The 13,295-nt window shown below is 52.3% G+C and overlaps 1 protein-coding gene across 10 annotated transcripts in view; it reads right to left on the bottom strand.

Moving 5' to 3' along the window:
• ATP2B2 (ATPase plasma membrane Ca2+ transporting 2) overlaps positions 1-13,295 on the bottom strand; it is a 494,651-nt gene that overhangs the window by 187,610 nt on the left and 293,746 nt on the right. For 4 of the 10 annotated variants that reach the window (XM_037130798.2, XM_053668981.1, XM_037130795.2 and 1 more), the window contains exon 1: positions 3,008-3,630. The exons of 5 other annotated variants lie outside the window; for them this stretch is intronic. The gene's annotated coding sequence lies outside the window, so the exon portion shown is untranslated. Of the gene's footprint in view, positions 1-3,007; positions 3,631-13,295 lie in introns of those variants that run through there. One more of the 10 variants, XM_053668980.1, reaches the window with a different exon arrangement.

Below are 13,295 nucleotides of genomic sequence, written 5' to 3' on the forward strand. Positions count from 1 at the left end.
ATGACCTTGGACCTGGCTGGGCCTTAGTTTCCCTCTAATAAATAGGCCTAGGCCAGATAACATCAGTGTACACATCTGCATTTGGCTTTCTAGGTGCCATCAATTCCGTGAAGGGCCAAAATAATTTTAGGACTCTATAAATGTAGCTACTCCTTAACTGTTAAGGAGTTGAAATTACATTTTGCCCTTTGAAGGCAACTGCGAGGCTGATGTGGCCCCTGGTGAAAATGAATTTGACACCCCTGCTCTAGTCCCTTTCTTAGATCCCCACCAAAAATGTCATGTTTTTGGCCTGTTGTTTCCCAAGATGTTGACACCCCAAATTGGATTAGACTCACACAGGAGGGGAAGGAAGATCCTAAGAGGCAGGCAGGGAGCCCACTGGCCTGCCTGTCATCTCTGCCATGCTCCAGCTGTGTGACCTTGGGTAGATGCCTTCATTTCTCTGCACAGCTTCCTTATCTGTGGCATGGGAATCATGAGGCTATGCGAGGTCCCACTGTAGTGATGTGTGCATAGCAATTTGCTCAGTGAATGCTTGCTGGGTTATTATTTACCCAAATGTCCCTGACCTATACTTATGCAGGTGGGGAAAAGGGAAGGGGGGAATAGCAGAAGAGAGGGAGAGGCCCAGCATTTCAGTGTTTCTGCAGCATAAGCCATGGGCTTATCTGACCTTCTGTCTAAAGAAGACTTTGGAGAAGGCTAGAGGCATCCAGGGCACCATCTCTTAGAGATCCCACACCAGTGCGCCAGTTGCCTGGTACCAGAGAAGGGGGCCTGTGGGATCCTGGTGGTCTGGACCATAGAAAGCAGTTGCGCCCGCCCCCTCCTGTCTCCTATCCAACACCGGGCAGCCTTCCCTGCAGAACATCAATAACCCAAGATGGCCTTGCTGAACCCAATCACAGCTCCCTGGAAACCTGGGTTGGCCCTCCCGTCAGGCTTGTGTGGGGCTGCAGCTGCCGCTTGGGGGCCCGTGCCCTTCCGTCCTCACAGGGCAGTGCCCTGAGGGGCAAGCTTCTCCCCAGTGCCCAGAGGCACTTTCAATTCCATGAGATGCCCGGAGGTTGAGGGTTCTTGGGGGAGTGGTGTGCACACAGCATTCACAAAGGTGTTGCACCTGTGTGCCAGGGCTGTCTGCGTACATGTGCAACCTACATTCACCTGTGGGTGTATTCCAGCATGCTGTGTGTCTGCCAATTAAGTGGACATGCATGCAGCTGGCATTCGGGACCCCATACATGTATGCTTGTCTCTTTCACACTGGGGCCAGTCCTCACAGAGCACATGTCACATTTGTGACTGCTGTAGGCACTACGTGCAGGCTGATTTGCCCATGTGCAACCCACTGCATTCCTGTGTTAGTGCTACATGCATGTGTGGACATGCTGTATTTTCAGGTGTGGGTGTGTGAGTATAGGCTGCGTTCGTGTGCATGCTGTATTTGCAGGTGGTATTCAGGGATGTGAGCTGTATTCCCATGTGGTGGGTGTATATGTGGGCATGGGTACTCTATATGAATGTCTATCATTGGAACACGCAGTGTACTATATGGGTACTCCATATGTGTGTCTATGATTGAAACATATACTGCATTACAATGTGTACTATATTTGTATACATGCAAGTCTGTGGATGTGTTATAGGCCCTGATGAGAATGGGACAGGGCATATGAAGGTGGCTAAATAATATGGGCCATCAGCATCTTTCCTGGACCACCCACAGGGTTTCCCCAGAGCCACAGCCCCAAACCTGCCACTGCCCCTTCAAGGAAGTTAACAGGCGGAAGCCCTGGCAGTCTGTACTACAAGCCCCCTCCTACTGCACACGTCAAAGGAGAATTTCTCCGGATGGTGCCTGCCACTCCAGGAAATGCCCCAAACATCAGCTCCGCTTCCTCCTAGCGATTTGGAGAGCAATGCCAGTGAGGAGAGGAGCTCCTTCTGCACTGGGCCAGGCGTGTGCAGCATCACACCAAGACCCTCTGCTGGTGGAGCTTGCCACTTATCCTTCTGAAGGTCGAGCCAGGCTGGGCCTCTGCATGGGGATCCCCAGACCCTGGGGGACCTTGCCTGTCACAGGAGGACCAGCTGCAGAGACCCCTCTCCAAACAACCTGCTGAAGGAAGGCAGAGGCTGTGTGGAATGGCCACCTGGCTAGCAAGGAGTGCGTGCCCACAGCAGTCCACCTTCGGGGAGTCCAGCAGCCCCCTGCTGGCTTTCCCAGTTCAGACCCTGCAGGGGGCAGGGAGGAGCCCCAGGTACCCAAGTGCCCAGCCAGAGGCCACCCAGGCTGGCTGAGGAACTGGGATTCCAGGCAGAAAGTGCCAACTCCACCATCCAGCATGACTGCTGCAAAATGGCCTGACCGTGCTACTCCTGCCCCCATCCTGGCCATCTCAGGGACCTGGTTCCTGCCATCACACTCGTGGGCTGGCCGGCCTGACCTGGTGGGTCCTGGCCCACAGCAGCCCACCCCACCAAGGGGACCCTCTGGGCAGGGCCTCCTGCTGCCTGTTTCTGGGCACCCTGGCTGAGGCAGGCAGGGGTACCTCTCGGTCCTGTTTCCCCAAGTCCAGCACCTCACTGAGAAGAGAACCTTGCCCCCACAACCCCCTCCCTGCCACCAGCTTGTTGGTCCTTGCGTAACATCCATTGAGGGCATTTGCTGTCCACAGGCTGCTGGAATTTACCTGAGACCCCAGGCATCTGCCTGTTCCAGGCCTCCTCCCTGTGTCCCCAGCATCCTAGCCTTTCCCTCCAACACACAGACCCTCCTCACACTAGTGTCTCCCTCAGCAGCAACTCCCAATGCAGCCTCAGCTGCTGCCAGATAAACAAGCCCAGCTCGCAACCCCCTCCACGCTGCCACCGCCACCACCATCAGCGCTGAGAAAAAGCAAATGAAATGAAACAAAATAAAATGGGTGAGGGAGGAAGGGGAGAGCGGAGTGGGGTGCTTTTTATTTTTTATTTTCTCATGCTGGGGGATGCCGGTACTTACTTGGCTAGGAAAATCAGCACAAATCCGGCATGGTTTACAGGCGGGCAGCCCCGGAATCGCGGTGCGGCAGCTGGTGCCGCGGCTGAGCCCAGCCAGCGTGCCCGGTGCCTCTGCAGACTGTACCATCCCGCCCAAGCAGGTGGGGGGCGGGGGGCGGAGGCGCGGCGCGGCTTCTAGGAGAGCATCGCCCCGGCAAAACGCGATCTCCGGGGAGGCAGAGGCCGCCCCTGCCGCTGCGCCGGAGGCTGGGGGAGGGGGCCGGAGGACGGGGGCGGGCCTCCGCGGGGGCTTGTTCTGCTAGGGGCACAGGAGAGCGGAGTAGGAGAGTAGGGGGCGGGAGGGGGGGGTTGTGTGGACCGAACCACCACGGTGTTGTTTGCGGTTTTAATTCCTCCCGTGGGATCATGAAGAGCTAAAGCTGGCAGAGTCTCAGGAATCTGCCCGCTCACTCGAAGTAGGAGGGAATGTCAAGGGCATGGTGAGGGTAGGGTTGGGGCTGAGCCGGAGGGGAGGGGTCCCTCCAGTGGAGGAAGGGGTGCGGTAGTAATAGCAGAGAGAGGAGGATTTTGCTCACTTTTGTCTTTAAGTCCTCCCTCTCTTTCTGGGGTCCTCCTGTGGCTGGGAAAGGGATCTGTCCCCCGCCCCCGCCCCTTTTGGTCAGGACACCCCCATGCCTGAAGGGCAAAGGTCACTGAGGGGAGGAGTGGACTAAACTCAGATCAAACACATCTGTGGTTGCAGGGCCTGCAGTGAGTTCCTGCTGCCATCTAAAAGCTACCTTTGCAACCTAGCCGCTGGCTGGCCGTGTGCACCCCGACCTGGGGTGGGGTTGGGCCGCAGGCCTGGCAGAAGACCCCTTCAAGGGGTGATTTCTCTGCTGACAGGTGCCCACTGGCAGGGATGTCTGCATATGTCTTATGCATCTACATAACCTGAGGTGACATCTGCGATGAGTTTGGGGGCTGACCATTTGGGGGAACAGACGATGTCCAGAGCACCCAAGGGAACTCCAAAGAGGAGTCTGTGGGAATGGAATCCCCCTAGCCAGCTGCCAACTTTTTCCTGCTTTATCCCTGGCAGACCTGCTGCCCCTTTAAATACAGAATGGTGGGAGGACAGCCCTAGGAGCAAGGTAAAAGGTCACAGTGGGTGAAGGGGCTTGTCTTAGACTTAGAAGCCTCCCTCTTCACTGCCCCGCCCCTCAAAGAGGGGGTGCCCTGCTTGGAAGGAGGGCACTGAAGGTGGAAGGACCTTCAGGACATGTCTCAGGGCACTTGTCAACATGGAGAGGGTGCAAGGGGGGCCAGGGGTAGGAGTTGCCCCAGGAGGCAGCTCCAGATGGAAGCAGCCTCCTTCCCCTGCCCCCACCCCCTGCCCACTTCTGAGCTGCCTGCCAGAGTGTCCCGAGCTGCCTGCTGCTCCATCCCTGGGCTGGCACAGAATATCAATTTGTCTCGTTAAGCTGAAAGTCTGCACTGCACCAAAATCAGAGCCCGGCCAGGCGGAGGGGCCATGGGAAGCAGAGAGCTGAGAGCACCAGCAGCAGGGCCCTTGCCAGAAGGAGCAGGCTGATAACCCCTAACTTTTCACCGCCACCTCCAAGCCCCACCAAGGGGTCCCATGCTACCTATGGGCCAGGCGGAGTGGCCTCAATGCAGGGAGGATGCTAAGAAACGAAGGATGCCAAGCACTGGGTGGCCCTGGTCTTTGCTGGGGCAGGCAAAGCAGGTACCTGGCTAGGCTACCACAGCAGCCCAGGCCACCTCTCAGAAAGGCTCTTGCTGCTCACAAACAGCCTGGGACAGGGAGCTCCCATGTTAGCCTTCTTCTTGTGGGTACAGGTCAGGGGCTCCACCAGCCCCCCTCCAGGCAGACTTCTAAGTCAGCCCCAGTTCCAGGGCTGGGCCAGGTCAAGAATCTCCTTTTCACCAAGACCAGAGGGGCAGCCTCTGCCCCTCGACATGGTGCCAAGTAAAAGTGTTCTGAGATGACTGGGTTGAGGGTGGGCAAGGAAGGGCAGAAGTGAAAGGCCTACTGTAGCTCACATGTGGTCCAAGCAAACAAGCCTGTGCCCTGAATCCCACTGTTATTACTGTAACATGACTGGGGGAATCACTTTCCCAGATTACAAAATAAACAGCCCCTCAAGGGGCTGGTTAAAAACTACCATTTCAACAATAATAATCCCTCCCATGTCCAGTACAGTTTATAGTTTGCAAAGGCCACCTGCAACACAATAAGTCACTTAATCCTCACAACTGCTGGAGTGGCCGCTGAGAACCAAAGTTACAGATGAGAAAACCGAGTGTGGCTCAGAGGCAAGCAGTGGCCAGGACAAGTTCTCTCAGCTAGGAGGGGGTAAGCCAAGCCTGTGACCCAAGACTGAGACTTCAAGCTCTTGGCTTTACGTGTGAAGGTCCGTATGGTGTGGGTCAGCTGTGAGTCCCCATATGCATTTGCTTGGAAGTCCTGAGTCCTGCCTGCTCACTGGTCCCTGTTTGGTGTGGGCTGGGGCTTCACCAACAGACTTCAAATTCTCAGGAACTCATGGGTTTTGGTTTCCTGAATCTAAGACTAGAACTGGTACCTGGCTAAGCTCCCATCTCCTTGGCATTCATGGCCTTGTGTACTTCTGTATCCACACCCTAGTTACAGGATATCCCCAACTTCTGAGACAGCCCAAATATTGAACAGCATAGGGTGAAAATTTTTTCTTATGCTAGGCCCATGAACCCTTTTGGAGTCTGAATAGAAATTCATCCTCCAAAGTCCAACTCAAGTGTCCCTTTCTCAGACAGTCTTTCCTGATTTCACTGACAGAATTATTTCATGCCTGTGTTCTACCCTGACCACACAGTACTGTGATGGGCTGCACATCTGTCTTCCTCATTGGGCAATGACCACATTAGCTGTCTCCAGAGTCCCAGCTCCCAGCTGTGGAAGATATGATAGTAAAATCTTGAATGAACCTGCTGCTGTGTGATTTTGACTCATTAAATACTAGAACTAGAAGGACCTTCAAGGACTCCTAATGCAATGCTCCCATTTTACAGTTGAGTACAGAGGCTTCAAGAAAAGGATGACTTGCCCAGGGTAATCCTTGAGTATAGAATCTGATCTCAGACATTTGTTCCTTGCCCTACCTCTTGCGTCTCCCCTTCCTGTAGCAGATGTACCTGGGGTATCTGGCCTGTCCTTCCAGGATATGTTGGGGGGCAGGGGGAACTGGACAGGCAGAGGTATTGTGAAATCAGACAAACAATGCTGTTAGTGTTGCAACTCCAGGAAGCTTGAACGACAGGTCAGTTACCAACAGGGAAGAGGGGAGAGAGGCAGGAGGCTGGCCAGCATTGGGGGAAGGCAAGAGAAATAGGGTAGGGGTGAGGGGAGAGCCAGACTAATTTGATTTTCAAATGGCATTAAGGTGGCCAGACCACGTTTTCTCCACCGTAATACATCCTAGAGCAGGGCAGTGTGGGGAGGGAAAGGGTCAGTCTGCCTAGGGATGGGAGTGAGCAGTTTGTCCTGGTCTGATGGAGGCAAGCTGCACAAGGGAGACAGATGAGGTAGGTCCGCACAGGTCTGACAGAGGCAGAATCAGATAAATTCAGAGGCTAGCTCTATAAGCTACGGGCTCTCCATCGCTTTCCATATTGAGAGGAAGCAGGCATGAGGGCTAAACCTGTTCTCACCTTGCCCAGCTCAGGGTCTTCTGACAACTGGGCAGGGGTCCTGGGGCAGCTCTTGGGTCAGTTGCTGTTACAAAGAGATGCTGGCAAGGGCCCCTCAGGGGACAGGAATCTATTTCCAAAGGTTGCTCATATACCTGTCTTGTCTGACCTCCACATTATTCTCGGAGAAACTGGGTTTCTTCCCATTTCACAGAAGAGAAAATTGAGGCCTGGAGACCTCAAGTGACTTGCTTAAGAGTTGTAGAGCCAGTGAGAATTACAGCCAAATTAGAACCCAGATCCGTCCCACTCCAACTCTAGACCTTTCCCTCTGTTCCTGCCTAAAGTTACCCAAATGTGCGACACACAGCTCAGGCTTCCCTAGGCCCTTGATCCCCTGACCTTGAGGGGCCAAGGAATATGTGCATGGGGACCACCTGGCCCAGCTTGTTCCAAGTCTCCCCTCCACCTCCTGGGGGTCCCTTCCTCCCCTCCTACCATGATCCAAAACTCTCTCAGACAAATGGATGTTGGGCTGGAACTTTGTGCCCAGAGAGACCTGCGTTTGAAACCCAGCTCCTTCATTTATGGCTATGTGACCTTGGGCAAATGACTCAACCTCCTGGAATCCCAGTTTTCTCATTTGCAAAATGGGGACAATTATACCTATTTAGCAGGCTGGAAAGCTAAAGGAGAAGGGTGGCTGTGATTAATAGAAGAAACACATGGTGTAGGGGGAATCAGATTCTCTGGATGGCTCCTGGGAAATGTTAGTGGGGTAAGTCTCTTCCAGACCCTCATCCCACTGGGGTATGATCATTCTCATACACCACCTGTTGAGGCTGGTCTCTAGGGCGCAGGAAGCTCTGCTGAGACTCCAACCCAGGCCCCCAATTCCCAGCTCCTCCCCCTTGTTCTTACTTCCCCAATAAGGAGGGTGCAGACCTGACTGAGAACTAACTTCAGACACTATTCACATTGACATCCTACTGTGTGTTTCATATGGTGTGAGCTTAACAACATCCTAAAATGTAGGTCCTATTTTTACCCCCATTTTATAGAAGGAAACAGAGGCATAGAGATGTGAAATGATGTTGCCCAAGCCCATAGAGTGAGTAGGGAAATGGGCTTGAAACCAGTGCTGTGTGAGGCCCCATCCCTAGCCCCATAGACCCTATGTTGTCCAGGGAGCCACATGGGACCTAAATTTCCCACCACTGTGGACATGTCTTCTCAACCACATAGGTCAGAAATCCTCAGCCTGGAGGGCCTACCCTAACCTTCTAGCTGGGCGAGGCAGGCATGTCATGATGGTTGATCTTGTTACCCCTTGGAGAGGCCAGGAACAGGGGCCAATTAGTTAGCTGGCACTTTCTCTCCTGGGAGAACACAGAGCCTAGGGAGTCAAGAGCTACTCTGGGAGAACTTCTTGGAGGAGGCTGCCTTTTCCAAACCTGGGAAACACAGTCTCATCTATGCTGCCCCTTTGGGTTAATGACACCTGGTTAAGTGGCACACATACATACTGCCCTCTCCCATCTATCAATCCTGACTCTTCTCCTTGGTTTCTCTGCCTCTTCTCCTGCATCCTCCTCCCATTTACCTACCCCCTGCACCTTAAAGAGCTCTCTCGATTCCTCTGAACCCTTCTTTGGCTCCCTTGTGCACTCTGCATAAAACCCAAATTCCTTACTGTTGGCTCACGTGGCATAGACAGCTCTTCTACATCCCTTCCATTGTCCTGTCTGCTTTGCCTACACCAAGCCTCCCTTGCTCCTCAAACACACCCCTGCGTTTCCATGCCTCTGTTTCTTTGCATGCTCCATCCATTTTGTTAGGGATGCCTCTCCCTCATCCACCACTTCTGTTTGGAGAATGCCTACTCATCCTTCAAGACTCAGATCCGGCAACTCTTCCTCCATGAAGCCTTTACCAATTTCACCTCCATCACCCCTCCCCACCAAGAATTCTTGCAATTAAGCTTTTTATGTGCATCTGTCTTATCCATCAGGCTGGGGGAATTCTCTGGGGATAGGGAATGGGTTTCATTTGCCTGTTGTATCACTAATATTGGGCACAAGGCCTCAATAAATATTGATTGAACTGATGGGGGCAGTTTTGGTGAATGAAAAAGCAATTCCCTTGGTGGTTTTAAACTAGTATCTGTATCTCTCTGTGGCTCTAGAAATATTCTTTGCATTTACTTGTAGGTCCTGGCTTAAGAGTTGCTATTTCCTGAGCCTGTCAATGAACAGGGCTTCCTCTGCATGTACGGCTTGGGCAGGGGAAAGAAAGACCCCAACTTTACTCAGACACCCTGTGCAGAGATGTCTCAACTGGTACCAGGGGGGTCTAAGTCCAGGGTTGGACTCAAGGTGAGTTGAGACCTCAGAGAGGAGCCCCTGTCCCTAAATGCTCCCTCTACAGCCTGACATTTCACCATTACTAATGCATTCCTTTGAATTATTCAGTCAGCAAATATATATCCAGCTCTCACTGAATGTGAGGTACTGTGCTGGGGTCCCTAGTTAACATTTGTGTGTGCGTGTGTGTGTGTGTGTGTGTGTTTTCCCTCTTGCTGGAATGCTGACTCCCTAGAGAAAACTATAAAGAGGGGGGAAAAACCCCAGAGGAGTAGAGATGATGACTGAGGGAGTGTCAGAAGAGGAAATGGAACCTGCCATTTGCTGAGCACCTACTATATGCCAGGCACTCAACATATGAGCTGTCATTTACTCCTCATCACTACCTCAGGAGAATTTGATGTTATTAGTCCTTAACTTAGAGGGTGAGTGGCTTGGTCAGGGGTACACAGCTGTGTGGCACGGGACCCAGCATTTAAACCACTGTCTGCCACACATCCTGCAATCTCTCTGGATGTGCTCCTGCTGAGGAGGCTGTAAGTACCCAGCAGAGAAAGAGCATTCTCAGAGGATAGGAGAAGAGGGGGTGATAATGAAGAAAGCTGCAAGCTGACTGACTAGATGGCCGGAGATTGCTGGGATTGTAACCAATGAGAAGTTGGTTGGGGAATGAAATGTGGCCATCCCAGCTGTCTGCGTATCATCAGAGTGGGATGGGGTCCACAGGGGCATAAGCGGTCTCTGCCGAGCACTCTCCTCTGTGCTAATGCACGTACTATGGACACACACTTAACCTGCTATGTGGGCAGTATCACTCCCATTTTACTGATGAGGAAACTGAGGTCTGGAGAGTACAGGTGAAGAGTTCAGGATCACATAGCTGGTCGTGAACTGAGAATTAGAACTCAGATATTTTCTGAAAGACGCACAGAGGTGCAGTGGGGTGTGGACTCAACCCCTTACAAGGTTTCCAAGCAGCCAGAGCTCTCAGGGGAACAGAAGCCCTTACCCTCTCCCTCTGGGACGCAAAGGGTCTTTCTTCGCATCCAAAGGTGGCAAGGGAGTGGAGTGGGGAGAGTGGCAGGAGTTTGGGAAGTAGAAATCGATGGACTAGTTCCAATCCTATTCCTTAGCGATAGGCTCTGGGCAAGTCCCTTAATCTCTCTGGCCTCAGGCTCCTTATCTGTAAAATAGGCATGCTTCCAACATCTCTGCCTGCTCATTTGTTCAACCAATTTCCACTGACACCTACTATTTGCTAGGTTCCGTGTTAGGCAGTAAGTAGAAAAGCCCATGGTGTCTACTCTTCAGAGGGTTAAAGGACAGATGTGACATGAAATGAGCACACAAGCCAATGTGAGTTTACACAGAGGCAGGAGGTGAAGGGGCAGAGGCCATGAGCACAGTCTGTAGGAGGACCTGGCTGTCTCTGGCAGGAGTAGAAGGGGAAATCACAGAATGTTTCCCCAAGGGGGTGGTGACTGGGCTGGGGTCTGCAGGCTGAGCTGGAGCTCACTAGGTAAAAGTGGTATTGCTTGCAAAGGGAATGGCATGTGCAAAGGCTCCGAGACTGGAAATAGCTTAATAATTCTCAAGGGATTTAAAGGAGGACCAAATGACGGCAGGGAAAAAGTGTGGGGAAAGGGTAGGAGAGGTGGTAGGAACATTTTGGACCACGGTACAGATTTCTGTCCTTATTCCAGGAAAAGGAGGAAACGTAGAAGGGTTTTCAGGTGAGGGGCCTGCCACATGGTAGAATTCCACACTGTTGTCAGACAGCCACACCACAGTAACGTCACACCTTCCTCAGGCAACACATTCATTCCTCCAACCATGCCTGGAGCAGACTCTGAGCTGGGGACACATCAGCAAGCAGGAAAGGGGTCCTGCTTGTACAGAGCCAGAGCTAGGAGGACAAGACCATCCAGCAGGTATTAATGGAGTCCCAAATGTGCTGGGAACTGAGGGGAGCTACCTGAGGGAAGAGGAAACTGAGCTCAGGAGAAGTGAAGGGGTCGTGGGTGGTTGAGATGAGAGCTGTGGGCTCAGGATTCTCAATCCAGTGCCTCCACTTGCCTCCCTGATGGCCCTTAATTGTAGCCCCACTTGAGAGCTGCTGGGTAAGAGAGATGGTATTACTATGAGTTATTACAAATAGTAGTACTGAGAGTTGGCATTGAGTAAATAATTACTACATGCCAGGGAATGTTTGTTTTAAACAACTTTTCATGTCTTGGCTCCTTTAATTCCTATCCTTTATGTAGTCTGATTATCACCCCCATTTTATAGATGTTGAAACTGAGGCACAGAGAGGTCATGTAGCTTGGCCAAGGTTGGCTAGCTTAGGGGTAGTGTTGGGGTCTGGGCTCAGACATCTTCATCACTACCCTGCTACAGGTCTTAATGCTCGGGCTTTGCCAGGGTGTCCAGCAAGTGGCTGAAGGGAACAGGGTGAAGGCAGGGTGCAGAGCCAGAGCTGGGCCTGAGGAAGGTTGGGTAATGCTGACAGTGCCTCGTCCCCATGAGTGCCTGCCACATCTCCCCAGAGGGAATTCCTTTTGGGATCTGCCTGTGGAATTGGTTAATGTGGAATTTTGGCACATCAGGGCCTGGAAGTGCTGCCAGGTCTCTCTGTCAGCCTTACCCTCTGTTTTATAGATGAGTAACCTGAGGTCCTGAGTGGCAGCCACCTGCCTTGGACACACCACAACAAGGCCAGGGTTGGGATGCAAGGGCTGGCTCCAGGACAGCCTTTTGACTCTATGAGAAACACCGCCCCTGGTCACCCTGTGGGCCATGTTGCTTAGAACCCATCTTCACCAGATATGATTCCAAAGAGCATCTGCACAGGGGCCAGGACCACCCTCCAAGGAGATCCTGCATCTGTGGGGACATTCTAGGCCTGGCTGTCCCACTGTGCGGGCCCTCTGTGGATGGGACTGCCCTCAAGGTTGGGCCAACTCTCTCACTACGAGGCCCCCAACAGGTTGCCCTGTGGAAGGGGGGGATAAGCGCTGGATCAAGAGCCAGCTGGGATAGAACTAACTGCTGCGGGCCAGGGGGTACCCTGCTCTCCTGAGCCCGCCCTCCTCTCCTACCAGCTTCCCTGCCCTGCCCACCCCACAGGCTGACTAGCAACAATGACATACAAGAAGGACATGGATGGGTCTTTGGCAAACTGAAAGCAGCTTCTCAGATATAAGGTGTTATTTTTTTTTCTGGGGGACACAGCACAGTACAGCAGGGGCTTAGAGATCAAAGAGACACAGGATTGAATCCCTGTTCTTCCACTTAGTATTGGGTGACCTTGGGGTAATCACTTGGTCAATTTGAAGCTTAGTTTCTAGTTTATGAGGTGGAAATAATAATACCTGCAGTTATGAGAGTGTGAAGAGGCTTAAAAGAGTAAATGTATGTATGGGGCACATAGTACGGTGCCCAGCAAAGTCTGCTTTGCTTCTCCATTTCTTTTCTGCAAAGGTGACAACACTTTTAAGTCATAGGAAATCTAGTCTTTGATTTCAAACAAAATGATAGAGAATAGGAATATATTATTGGTTTCTTTCTTCATTTCTTTAGCATTAATTGAGCACCTACTACATGCCCAGCAATGTGGGGACTGCCTCCTAGAGCAGGGCTTCTTGGGATGTTCATTTGCAAAGATGGGAAGGAGGGAGGTAGGGTTTAGGGAACCCTGTGAGGTGCCAAGTGATGGCTCTGCCCCGGGCTGAGGGGAAGACGGTGATGCTGCTCTGCACCCTTCCCATGTGGGGGTGTCTCAAACCTCTCAGGACATCCCCCAAGGCTGGTAACCAACTCCTCTGAGACTGGGTCAGGGCTCTCAGCTGCCAGTCCCACAGAGGAGCCCACTGATAAATTCCTGCCTAAAAACCCAGCCCCAATTCTGTTTCCAGAAGTACCCTGGCTTGAGGCCAGCTGGTGTATGGCTGGGGAATAGGCTGTGAGCTCACACACACCTAGATGAAATCCAGGCTCCTCCACTCCCTGGCTGTGTAACCTTGGGCAAGTTACTTTACCTCTCTGAACTCGGTTTCTCTATCAGTAAGATGGAGATAACCTTGGAGGTAACCAAGATTACCTCCAAGGTTACCTTGGAGGATTGTGCTGAGAATTAAACTGAGATACTACATGTAGAATATTTTGTATGTCGTGTGTTACAGGTACAATTAACAGTTGCTTAAAATGACCCTCGAGCCCCTCTTCTCTCCCCTTGAAGCAAGCAGGACCTAAGTG

Source organism: Artibeus jamaicensis, unplaced genomic scaffold (assembly GCF_021234435.1).
Source record: "Artibeus jamaicensis isolate MK-2021 breed Jamaican fruit bat unplaced genomic scaffold, CSHL_Jam_final contig_519, whole genome shotgun sequence".
Classification (NCBI taxonomy): Eukaryota; Metazoa; Chordata; class Mammalia; order Chiroptera; family Phyllostomidae; genus Artibeus; species Artibeus jamaicensis.